The sequence below is a fragment of the Lontra canadensis genome, unplaced genomic scaffold (assembly GCF_010015895.1).
Source record: "Lontra canadensis isolate GAN:19392208 unplaced genomic scaffold, GSC_riverotter_1.0 scaffold172, whole genome shotgun sequence".
Lineage (NCBI taxonomy): Eukaryota > Metazoa > Chordata > Mammalia > Carnivora > Mustelidae > Lontra > Lontra canadensis.
In genome coordinates, this window is record NW_022631166.1 from 792,527 (window position 1) to 805,850 (window position 13,324).

General features: G+C 35.6%; 1 protein-coding gene across 4 annotated transcripts in view; it reads right to left on the reverse strand.

The window, feature by feature from the left end:
• Positions 1–13,324, reverse strand: part of IL1RAPL2 (interleukin 1 receptor accessory protein like 2) — a 1,238,422-nt gene that overhangs the window by 327,825 nt on the left and 897,273 nt on the right. The window lies entirely within an intron of this gene.

Here is a 13,324-nt window from a genome sequence, read left to right on the forward strand (position 1 = left end):
GAAATATAGATTTTTTTATTTAATTTTTTTCAGTGACCCAAAATTCATTTTTTATGCACCACACCCAGTGCTACATGCAATATGTGCCCTCCTTAATACCCACCACCAGGCTCATGCAACTTCCCACCCCCTTCCCCTCCCAAACCCTCAGTTTGTTTATCAGAGTCTACAGTCTCTCATGGTTTGTCTCCCCCTCCGATTGCCCCCAACTCACTTCTCCTCTCCTTCTCCCAATGTCCTCCATGTTATTCCTTATGCTCCATAAGTAACTGAAACCATATGATACTTGACTCTCTCTGCTTGACTTATTTCACTCAGCATAATCTCTTCAAGTAAAATCAGATAAATATTAAATCTCCATATGTACTTTATGGTACCAAATATTCTTAATAAAATACAACCCTAATAGACATTTCTGGTGGATTGAACCTTCTACACCTCTGAATCTTGCCCAATTCCCCACTCAGTCTCTGAAACATATAACACTGATACTTCATTAGGATAATGATTAAAAATATTGATTGAACATCTTTTGTCCACCAAGTCCTGTGCTAAATGCTAAGGGAAAAGGAAGTAAAGTCTTCATATTTACCCTCAATTTATAATCTAGGACTATGAACCAAAGTTAGCCCATCAAAATAAACAGATAATAGAACAAAGACTACCATCTAGTGAAAAACTGTAGCATTTGAGCCATAAGACTATATGTGGTAAAGGAATGAGGAGAGGCGAGGTCAATATTGGCTGGCAGAGTTGGGGAAAGTTTCCTGAAGGAAATGGGTCTTCACATAAACCTTAAAGAATGGGAAAGATTTGGAAAGGTAGAGAGTAAGGAAGAAGAAATGAAGGAAAGGAAACACAAACCAAGGAAGAGAGGTAGAACTTAGAATGTAATGTGACTAAAAGAAAATGATCTGGTGAGAAGGAGCTGGGTGGGGTAGAGTAAAGAGCAAGTTGCTCATGATGTAGAGTAATTAGAAATGAAAAAAGATAGGATGGAACTTAATTCTGGTGGATCCTGAGAAATATGCAGAGGAATTTGGACATGATGTAGTAACTATAAGAACATCGTAGATTCTTGGAACTATAGCAACAAAAGACTCAAGGGAAGTGCTATCTAAAGATGATTGGCTTCCTATATAGGATGGGTTGGAGGAGAACAAAAACAGCTTAGAGTATGCAGTAATAACACAGTAATGCAGGGCGGGGGTGAAAGGGGATGAAAAGTCATTAATGGTGGAGTCTGGGAAAATTTTTAAAAAGGCAAATTTGAGAGGCTCCTGGAAGAAAGAAATGAGAGCACTTGGCACACAGATACAAAATGGTTTATGACAACCCTTGTATCAATCTTCATTTATGTCCTGAATTCTTTTAAACTATTCCCATATTTATGTCTTGCTTCAACTGTCCAACTGGACTCTTACCTATTAAAGGGATAAGTTTTATATGTCTTTGTAATTCACAGGAGACATAGAATAGAGCTGGGCATGTAAGAGATCATTAAACCATGATTAATCGGCTAGCATAGGAATTCTGTGCTGACATGAGAAAAGTTCATCTCATATTTATAAGGTTATTTAGGAGAGAAAAAGAAACATAAGCTTATCAGATGACAGATAAGATAAGGGAATATATAAATTTGTTGAGATGCCCAAAATAGTGGTTGATAATAAACATACATACTTAGAAATTCATTTATTTTTTTTTAATTTTTTTTATAAACATATATTTTTTTCCCCAGGAGTACAGGTCTGTGAATCGCCAGGTTTACACACTTCACCGCACTCACCATAGTAGAAATTCATTTAGAAAAGAGCTCTATGTTACATCAGCTTTATCTTTCTGATATACAAATTGCTTGAAATGAGAAAATTTTAGTGATTTTTTCTTATTTTTCCAACTAATTTTTACTGATGGAATACAACACATCTTGTCTTATTGAATCAAATATATTTCTTCTAACTTGGCACAAAAATAGACACATGGGTCAACAGAACAGAATAGAAAACCCAGAAATAAGCCCACATCTATATCATCAATTAACCTTCAATAAAGCAGGAAAGACTATCCAATGTGAAAAAGAAAGACTTAACACATGGTGTTGGGAAAACTGGACAGCAACATGCAAAAGAATGAAAACTGGACTTATTACCCTGTACAAAAAAATAAATATAAAATGGATGAAAGACTTAAATGTGAAAGAGGAAACCATTAAAATCCTAGAGGAGAACACAGGTAGTAACCTTTGTGATATCAGCCAAAGTAAGTTCTTAGTAGATATCTATCCCAAGGCAAGGGAAAAAAAATAAACTATTGGGATTTCATCAAAATAAAAAGCTTCTGTGTAGCAAAGGAAATAATCAAAAAAACTAAAAGGTGGCCTTCAGAATAGAGAAGATATTTATAAATGACAGATCTGATAAAGGATTAGTATCCAAAATATATAAAGAACTTAAAAAACTCAACACCCCCAAAAAAACAAATAATCTAATTAAAAATGGGCAGAAGGGGCACCTGGGTGGCTCAGTGGGTTAAAGCCTCTGCCTTCGGCTCAGGTCATGATCCCAGGGTCCTGGGATGGAGCTCCACGTCGGGCTCTCTGCTCAGCAGGGAGCCTGCTTCCTCCTCTCTCTCTCTCTGCCTGCCTCTCTGACTACTTGTGATCTCTGTCTGTCAAATAAATAACTAAATAAAATCTTTAAATAAATAAATAAATAAATAAAAATGGGCAGAAGACATGAATAGAAATTTTCCAAAGCAGACATCCAAATGGCCAACAGACACATGAAAAGGTGCTCAACATCACTTATCATCACAGAAATACAAATCAAAACTCTAATGATATGTCACCTCACAGCTGTCAGAATGGCTAAAATCAATAATACAAGAAACAAGAGGAGCTGGCAAGGATGTGGAAAAAGGGGAACTCTCTTGCACTGTTGGTGGGAATGCAAATTGGTGCCACTCTGGAAAACAGTATGGAGGCTCCTCAAAAACTTAAAAATGAAAAAACCTGGGGCACCTGGTTGGCTCACTCAGGGGAGCAGGTGACTTTTGATCTTGGGGTCAAGGATTTGAGCCCCACATTGGATGTAGAGATTACTTAAAGAAATAAATAAACTTAAGAAGCAAAAGAACTACCTTATGATCCAGCAATTGCACTACTGGGTGGTTACCCAAAACATACAAAAATACTAATTCAAAGGGATACATATACCCTAGTGTTTACCCCAGCATTATCTACAATAGCCAAACTATGGAAACAGCCCGAGTGTCCATCAACTGATGAATGAATACGTGCCTGTGTGTGCACGTGCGCGCACATACACACACACAAATATTACTCAGCCATAAAAAAGATTGAAATCATGGCATTTGCAACAACATGGATGGAGCTAGAGAGTATTATGCTAAGCAAAACAAATCAGTTTGAGAAAGACAAACACCATATGATTTCACTCATATGTGGAATTTAAGAAACAAAACAAATGAACAAAGAGGGAAAAAAGAGAGAGGGAGGCAAACTAAGAAACAGACTCTTAACTATAGAGAACAAACTGATGGCTACCAGAAGGGAGGTGGGTGTGGGGATGGGTGAAATAGATGGTGGGGATTAAGGAATGCACTTGTTGCTATGAGCTGATTTGAGCATGTGGACAAACACACAAATATAATATCTATACTTTTCATTCCTTAAATATTTCAGTTACCCTTAACAATCTGATATTAAAATATTATTTGAAACATAAACATATACTTAAAACAAAATTTAAATATTTGAATTTAAAATCCAGTCATAGAAGGTATTTGATTTTGTTGTGGTTTGCTACTGTTTCTAATAGCAAAATATTGAAAACAACCAAAATATCCATCCATAAGACTGTATTAAATAATATGGTGCTTTCATATAATGATATATTATGATGCAGATGTTTAAAATATTAGATAAATCTGTACATCTGTTATATGAAGATCTCTAAGATATACTGTTCAACAGTGTGCACAGCATACTATCTTTTGTGTAAAAAGAAAGCTATATGTGTGTGCTATGTACCCATCTGTATGCACATATAAAAATGTTTAAGTATGGAATATTTCTGAATGGATACATGTAAAACTGATAACAATGATATCCTCTGAAGAAAGGAACTGGGTGGCTGAAGAATGGTAGAGAGGGTAAAGACAGTATGGTCAGGGAGAGGAAAATTTAATTTTCACTATACACTTTTTCTACATTTTGAACAACATGCATGTATTGTGTATTCAAACATTAACAAAATTAAAATTAAAATCTAGCCACCTACATTTTATTAAAAATAATTTTGATTTCTTTGTAGAATTATTCTCAATTTGCTTTACACATCTCTTCCTGTCGCTTTCCCTGCTTGTACTCTCTCTCTGCCAAATAAATAAAATCTTAAAAAAATATATTCCATGCTCAAAGATGAATATCTTCTTTAAATTTTTACTTTTTTTTTAAATTTCTTTTCAGTGTTCCAGAATTCATTGTTTATGCATCACACCCAGTGCTACATGCAATACATGCCCTCCTTAATACCCACCACCAGGCTCACCCAACCTCCCACCCCCCTCTCCTCCAAAACCCTCAGTTTGTTTCTCAGAGTCCACAGTCTCTCGTGGTTCATCTCCCCCTCCAATTTCCCCCAACTCACTTCTCTTCATCTCCCCATGTCCACTGTGTAATTCCTTATGCTCCACAAATAAGTGAAACCATATGATAATTGACACTCTCTGCTTGACTTATTTCACTCAGCATAATATCTTCCAGGCCTGTCCATGTTGATACAAAAGTTGGGTATTCATCCTTTCTGGTGGAGGCATAAGACTCCATAGTATATATGGACCATTTCTTCTTTATCCATTCATCTGTTATAGGGCATCTTGGTTCTTTCCACAGTTTGGCGACTGTGGCCATTGTGGCTATGAACATCGGGGTACAGATGGTCCTTCTTTTCACTACATCTGTATTCAAAGATGAATATCTTGTTCAATCCTTATCAGGATATGAATTTGGAGTCATTGTTGTCCCTCATCCTTATCTTCTGCTATGGACTATGGATATATTTAGCCTGATTTCATTATTGTTAAGTGTCAATTACTGATAATAAATATCAATTTATTAATAGAAATGATAATTTTAAATGCCTTACATTTATAGGCGGTTCATAGTTTTCAAAAAGTGTTTTCAGACACATTAGCTCATGTGATCTACACAATGACCTTGGAAATTAAGGAAGACAGCTAGCTACAATTATGGCCAATTTAGAGATGAAGCTAACCAAAGCTTACATTGTCTCATTTGGTGCCCCTTTGTGACCAAAAACCTCCATTTACAGAACTGCAAGGAAGGCACTTAAGTTGTAGGCAGAAGACAGGTACAAATGCTCAATACTGAATGAATGGTTTTAGCCTCTTTGACTACACACTAACCCAAGGTTCCTAGGCCAGTGGGAGTGGCTTGGTGGCAAACAGTCAACAGAGACATGATTCCTGTAGGACCTTCCACACACATACATTTTTTCCCTAAACCCATGAATGAAAGGGGATGAATTTACATTTATCCTAACACATCCCAGTGGGATATATGGGTGTGGAGCCTCATTAAATTCTAATATCATGTCTAGGACTGGGAATTGCCAAGAAGTGCAGGACATTTGTGATGATAAAACAGCAACTGCAGCAGTTCATCTGGATCCTGACCACCAGCTCAGAGACAAATCTATCAGCACCCAGTGTAATTACAGCATTTGCAGATTAGCTAGAGAAGCTGCCATGGACAGACAAGTTCATTTCTTTATTCTCTTTAAAAATATCATTTGAAATTAAGTTTCTATTTGAGAAATGAAAGGGGAGAACTGTCAATACCTAGGCCCCTAAACCAGAGTGAAGATTTACAATTTTATTAGAAAACTTATCCAGGACCTCTAAAGGGACTACTTTGGGGTCTGTGCTAGTCTTTGAATTTGCTGCTCAAGCTTCAAGTTTTGACAAACAAGGAGAGCAAGCAATACAGTTTGGTACTAATGTTTCACTCCTCCCCTGCATTTCCCTCTGTAGCTGCTTATGTTTAATTATCCTTAAATGTAATTGCTCTACTGATTATACCATGACAGTAGTCTTAATGTGCTAATGAAACTATTACTGTTTCTGCCTGCTTCTTCATAGAGCTAAGTTTTATGCATGGACACTAACTTTCCTGAGGAGAATTAGCTCTCTTTTTTCTATTATAAGTAAAGTTTGTGTATACATGTACAATTAATTGGTTTGACTGAAATGATCAGACAATTTCAATGAACACAGTATAAAAAAATCAATAGAATTAGTTGTTTGATTGAAAAAATCAGTTTAGTTGACCATATAGCCTAAGTGCTACATACTGTTATAAGTTTCATTGTCCTCTTTTATTGTTAAATTGTTTGTTTAAATAGACTTGCCAGAGAACCAAGTGGGAGGAAGTAGTATAACTATATGCAAAGGACATTAAATGTATGAACACGCTAGGATCATAAAGTAACTCATTAGTTTCTATGAATGAAGCCATTATGGAATGTGTATGTTAAGGTTAATGAAATGGATCTCTCCAAATCCATTCAACACACCAACACTGAAATAACATTCTAAAATCACTATTTTCATCAGAACATTTAACGACTGAAAAATCTACCAATGTTTCCTATATTTACAGAGGATAAAATCTGAAACTATCATCTGGGACTATAAAGAAAGCCAAGTATAGGTTTTTTAAAATCCTTCCTGCCTTTTTACCCCTCTTCTACTTTATCAACGCAAGGTTCAAATTACTTTCCTCATTTGTCCCTTAACACATTGCATTAATTTCCAACTCTGCATCTTGGCTTAAACACTTTCCCTAAGCTTGAAAACAAATAACAGTTCCCATAATTATCATTAATTTGGCATCTACCCTGTGTTAAGCTTTGTTCTAAGGCATTTACTACATTTTACAAATAACTTTCCTAAAGTCAAGCAGCTTTGGACTGTAAAGCAGAGATCTCAAGTGAGTTTTATCTGATTTCACCATGGCCACAATGCTTCTCTAAGAACTTTACCTTGGGGGGCACCTGGGTGGCTCAGTGGGTTAAGCCTCTGCCTTCAGCTCAGGTCATGATCCCAGGGTCCTGGAATCGAGCCCCGCATCGGGCTCTCTGCTCAGCAGGGAGCCTGCTTCCCCTCCTTTTTCTGCCTGCCTCTCTGCTTACTTGTGATCTCTCTTCCTCTGTCAAATAAATAAAAAATATCTAAAAAAAAAAAGAACTTTACCTTGGTTTTTGCCATCCCAAGTCTTATCCAACCTCTAAAATCTAGTCCTCCTTTTTCCAGAAAACCTCCCTGAAAAAAAGCCCAAGCTAACCTTTACTATCTCTGGTTTGATGGAAAATGGAATACTAAAGCATTTACTATTTCTTTGAACCACTTATTTGGTTCATAGCATACACCACTTTGACTACAAATTAAACTTCACTTTACATGGGTATGTCTAATCTCCCTAACTAGATTTTTATGCTCCTGAAAGACAAGTATAACTCAGAAATTAAGATAGTGTCTGACATTTTGGAACAAATAATCACAATCTCAAAATTAATTTTCATATGATATTCTTTCTCTAAATTCAGATGCTTTCCATAGTATCCTTCGGTTGCAAAGAACGGAAACACATTTTTGCAAATTTAAGCAAAAAGGGAATTTATCAGAAGGATATCTCAAGGATGGACAGTATGTCTGAGGAACTAAGTTTAGAGAGAAAAGCAACCAGACCAGGTCTAGATGTATAAGCAAAAAAGACTACACAACGATCTCTTCTTGATCCCATCAACAAATTGAATTTATACCAACGTTTTGTGTTTCTTTTTGTTTTGCATTGTTATATCTTGTTCTTTGTCATTGTGTCACTTTGATTAAGATTCAAACTTCCAGGAAAGAGAGGCTGAATGCACAATTTTTAAAATCTCCTTTATTTATTTCAGCCATCTCCTACTCCACACCCTTCTGGCAATCACCAGTTTGTTCTCTGTATATAAGAGTTTGTTAAGTTTAATAGATTCCATATATGAATGAAATCATATATATGTCTTTGACTTATTTCACTTAGTATAATACCTTCTAGTTTCAGCCATGTTGTCACAAATGACAAGATCTCATTTGTTTTTATGCCTGAGGAATATTCCATTTATATAGATAGATAGATATCTACCTACCACATCTTTATCCATTCACATATCAATAGATACCTGGGTTGCATCCATATCTTTGTTATTATAAATAACACTGTAATAAACATAAGGATACATATATCTTTTCTAATTTGTGTTTTTGTTCTCTTTGGGTAAATACCCAGTAGTGGAATTATTAGACAATATGATATTTCTATTTTTAATTTTTTGAGAAAACTTCATATTGATTTCCAGTGGTTTCACTGATTTACATTCCCACCAATAGTGTACAAGGGTTACCTTTTCTCTACACCCTCACCAATGTTTATTTCTTGTCTTTTTGTTATTAGCCATTCTGACTGATGGGAAGTGATATCTTATTGTGGTTTTGATTTGTATTTCCTTGATGATTAGTGATCTCAAGCATCTTTTCATGTGTTTGTTGGCCATCTGGATGTCTTCTTCAGAAAAATGTCTATCCAAGTCCTCTGCCCATTTATTAATCATATAGTTTGTTTGTTGTTGTTGTTGTTGTTTTGGTGTTGAGTTCTATATATTCTTTCTGTATTTTGTATATTAACTTCTTATGGTATATATCATTTGCAAATACCTTCTCCCACTCATGAAGTTTCCTTTTTCTTTTGATGATTTCTTTTGCTGTGAAGTAAGTTTTTGCTTTTTTGTTTGTTCTATTTTCCTTGCCTGAGGGGACACACCCATAAATATTTTGCTAGGGCTGATGTCCAAGAGATTACTGCCTATATTTTCTTTTAGGAGTTTTATATGGTTTCAGGTCTTACATTTAGTTCTTTAATCCAATTTGAGTGTATTTTTGTGTGTGGTATAAGAAAATAGTCCAGTTTTTATTCTTTTCCATGTAACTGTCCAGTTTTCCCAACACCTTTTATTTAATAGACTATTTTTACCACATTGTATATTCTTGCCTCCTCTGTCATAGATGAATTGGTCATATATGTATTGATTTATTTCTCGGCTCTCCGTTCTGTGCCATTGACGTATGTTTCTACTTTCATGCATGTACCATGCTGCCTTGACTACTCTAGCTTTGTAGCATATCTTGAAATCTTGGATTATTTCTAGCATTGTTCTTCCTTCTCAAGATTTCTTTGACTATTCAGTTTCTTTTGTGGTTCCATGCAAATTTTAGGTTTATTTGTTTTGGTTCTGTGAAAAATGTTTTCGGTATTTTGATAGGGATTGCATTGAATCTGTAGATTACCTTGGGTAATATGGATATTTTAACAATATTAATTCTTCCAGTCCATCTTTCCATTTATGTCATGTTTAATTTCTTTCATCTGTGGTCTATAGTTTGCACAGCACAGTTCTTTCACCTCTTTGGTTAAGTTTATTCCTAAATATTTAATGCTTTTTGGTGCAACTGTTAATAGGAGTGTTTTCTTAATTTCTCTTTCTGTTATTTTGTTAATAGTTTACTGAAATATAACAGATTTCCGTACATTATTTTGTATCCTGAACTTTGCCAAATTCATTTATTAGTTCTAACAGTTTTTTTATGGAAATCTTCAGAGTTTCCTATATATAGGACCTGTCATTTGCAAATAGTGACAGTTTTACTTTTCCCTTACCAATTTGGATGTCTTTTACTTTTTTCTTGTCTGATTGATGCAGCTAGGACTTCAAGTACCGTGTTGAATAAAAATGGTAAGAGAAAACATACTTCTCTTGTTCCTGATCTAAGAGGAAAAGCTTTCACCATTGAGTATGATGTTAGCTACAGGTTTTTCATATATAATCTTTGTCACGTTGAAGTATGTAAACCCTAAACCCACTTTGTTGAGTTTTTATCATAAATGGATGTTGTACTTTGTCAAATGTTTTCTGCATCTGTTGGTATGATACAGTCTTTCTCCTTCCTCCTATTGTGATGTATCACACTGACTGATTTGTGAATATTGAAGCACCCTTGCATGTGTGGAGTAAATCTCACTGCACCATGGTGAATATTCGATTTAGTATATTGTTTAATTTGGTTTGCTAATATTTTGTTGAGGGTGTTTGGATCTGTGTTCACCAGAGTTTTCTTTTTTCATAGTGACTTTGTCTGGTTTTGATATCAGGGTAGTGCTGGCCTCAGAATGAATTTGGAAAATTTCCTTCTTCCTTTTTTCTTTCTTTTTTTTTTTTTTTGGAGTAGTTTAAGAGCAGGTATTAACTCGTCTTCAAATGCTTAGTGGAAATCACCTGTGAAACCATCTGGTCCTGGATTTTTGTTTGTTGGGAGGTTTTTTTTTTTTTTTTTTGATTAGTGATTCAATTTCATTAATAGTAATCAGCCTTTTCAAATTTTATATTTCTTCCTGATTCAGTTTTGGAAGATTATATGTTTCTAGGAATTTACCCATTTGTTCTAGGCTGTCCTATTTGTTGGCATATAATTTTTCATAATATTGTCTTATAATTCTTTGTATTTCTGTAGTGTTGGGTGTGAATAGACAAATTTTGAGCTCCAGCCCTAGCCAGGACTGCATGTATACCTTGTGGAAAAGGACTCCTTAAAGAAGGATTTCTCAACATCAGCACTTTATTGCCAGATAGTTCTCTATTGCATGGGGCTGTCTTGTGAATTATAGGATGCTTAGCAGCATCCTTAGCCTTTAATCATTACAAGCAGTCGAATCTTCCCTAGGCTGTGATAACCAAAAATGTCTCCAGCCACTGGCAAATACTCCCTGAGGAGCAAAATCATCCATGGTTAAGAACCATTGCCCTGAAGGAAATTTAGGTTGCCTGGTGTTCTAGAGGAATTGAGGAAATTGGGGAAAAAAGACTTGGGAATGATCTTCATGTGGGAAACAAAATTGAAGCCATAACTAAGCAAATTAGATCTAGACAGAGCCAGGGGTATTGTTAATATCTTTAAAAGTTTCCTGTAATCATGAATAGAGATTAGCTAAACCTAGTTGAAGGAGTCAACTAGTTTCAAGATGTCATAAATTGAACATAGAATGAATCCAGAAATTGCTGATCTCTAGAAACATCATAAGCACTATTAATCTTTGGAAAGAAATAGCTCTTTCTGAATTAACTACATAGACTTCCTAATTCTGAATTATGAGACACACATTTTATTGGCCACTTAGTGAATCTAAAGTCATATATAAGTATTTTATTTTTAAGATTACTAAGCTTAAAGTCCCCTAAGTTAGAAGATCATACAGGAAAAATACACAATAAACATGATTATTTAATTTCATTTTTAACCCTCCAAGCCTATAAGCTCAAATAAATCCAGTGCTGGATATAATGTGCCCTAAACTTCCCTTTTTGTAAACCTATTTTGTTTTTAATTTAATTTACATTTAATTAATTAACATATAGAGCATTATTAGTTTCAGAGGTAAGTTCAGTGATTCATCAGTTGTGTATAACACCCAGTGCTCATTACATCACATGCCCTCCTTAACACCCATCACCCAGTTACCCCATCTTCTCACCACACCTTAAACAACTGTCATTTTGTTTCCTATTAAGAGTCCCTTATGGTTTGTCTCCTTCTCTTATTTTGTCTTTTTTTTTAAGATTTTATTTATTTGACAGAGAGAGAGAGTGCACACAAGCAGGAGGAGTGGCAAGCAGATGGAGAGGGAAAAGCAGGCTCTCAGCTGAACAGGGAGCCTGACATGGGGTTCAATCCCAGGACCCTAGGATCATGACCTGAACCAAAGGCAGATGCTTAACAGACTGAGCCACTGAGGTGCTTCCTCTCTGGTTTTGTCTTGTTTTATTTTTCCCTCCCTCCTCCCATGATCCTGTTTTATTTCTTAAATTCCATACATGAGTGAAAGCATATGATAATCGTCTTTCTCTGACTGACTTATTTTGCCTAGCATAATAACCCTCTAGTTCCATCCACATCACTGCAAATGGAAAGATTTCAATTTTTGATGGATGTATAATATTCCATCATATATATACATATATATAGATAGAGACAGACAAAGAGAGACATAGAGACAGAGAGAGAGAGAGAGAGGCAGATTTGTGCTGAATAAACATTCTTCTCTCTCCAGAGAAGGGCCCTGTGTCAAATGACATTAAGAAGAAATTGCTCTGCCTTTATGTTCAAGCTTTCCCAAAGTTCATGCATTGCTCAAAACTCAAATATTAGTGGAAGTAGATATAGAATCTAGAAGAAAGGGCACCTGAGGGCAACTTCACCCCAACACTTGACCATTCACCACCCTGAAGGCACATCCACTGAATCACAAGTCAGGACATACGCTCTGAGCCAGATGCCCAGAGTGGTTGCTAGAGGAACCCTAAGGAATTCCTAGGGTATTCCTAGAGGAATATTCCTAGAAGAATATCATATGATGGAATATATATATATATATATGATCAATTTTTTATCCATTCATCTGCTGATGAACATCTGGGCTCTTTCCACAGTTTGGCTATTGTGGACACTGTTGCTATAAACATTACAGTGCAGGTGCCCTACTTTGCAGAAGTTCCTTCTCCTGCCTGCTTTTAGTCACTCAGAGTTGTGTCTCCCTAATCAAAACTTGCTGCAAAGAAGTCTCTGCAATTTAAAATTTAGTACAAACTTAAGACATCTCTACCTCTTCTCCTAAGGCTAATTACTTTTGAAGGATAGACTCTAAATGTGAAATGATAGGCTTTACTCCTTAGTAGGGTTTTAAACAGCAGATGTATATTGAGCCCAAGGACCCTTCCTGGAACTCCTGTCTTTACATAGGTATTGGCCAGCAAATAGGGTGGCCTTCAGTAGAACCTGATGAAGACATTATTTCCCTTGAGATCCCAACATCATTATTATGAGTGATTCCTTGACATCTTAATGACCTTAAGAAGGAGAACCCAGACATATTTAAAATTTTAAAAATACATTAATGTCCATTAAAATCAAGTCTGGTTTTAATTTCAACCTGTTCTTATCTCCATCAACTAAGCACTATGGCCAGTTATTTTTTTTTTATAAATATTTTCTCTGCCAAAACTCTAATATTCTCTGCTTTATTTAAAATAGGAATGGTCAGACTGACACATAATCTTTGTTTATTAACATCCAGGGAGAACATGTATCCTCTATGTGTTTCAGCTATAATAGAAAGGCTGTGATCGGTTCA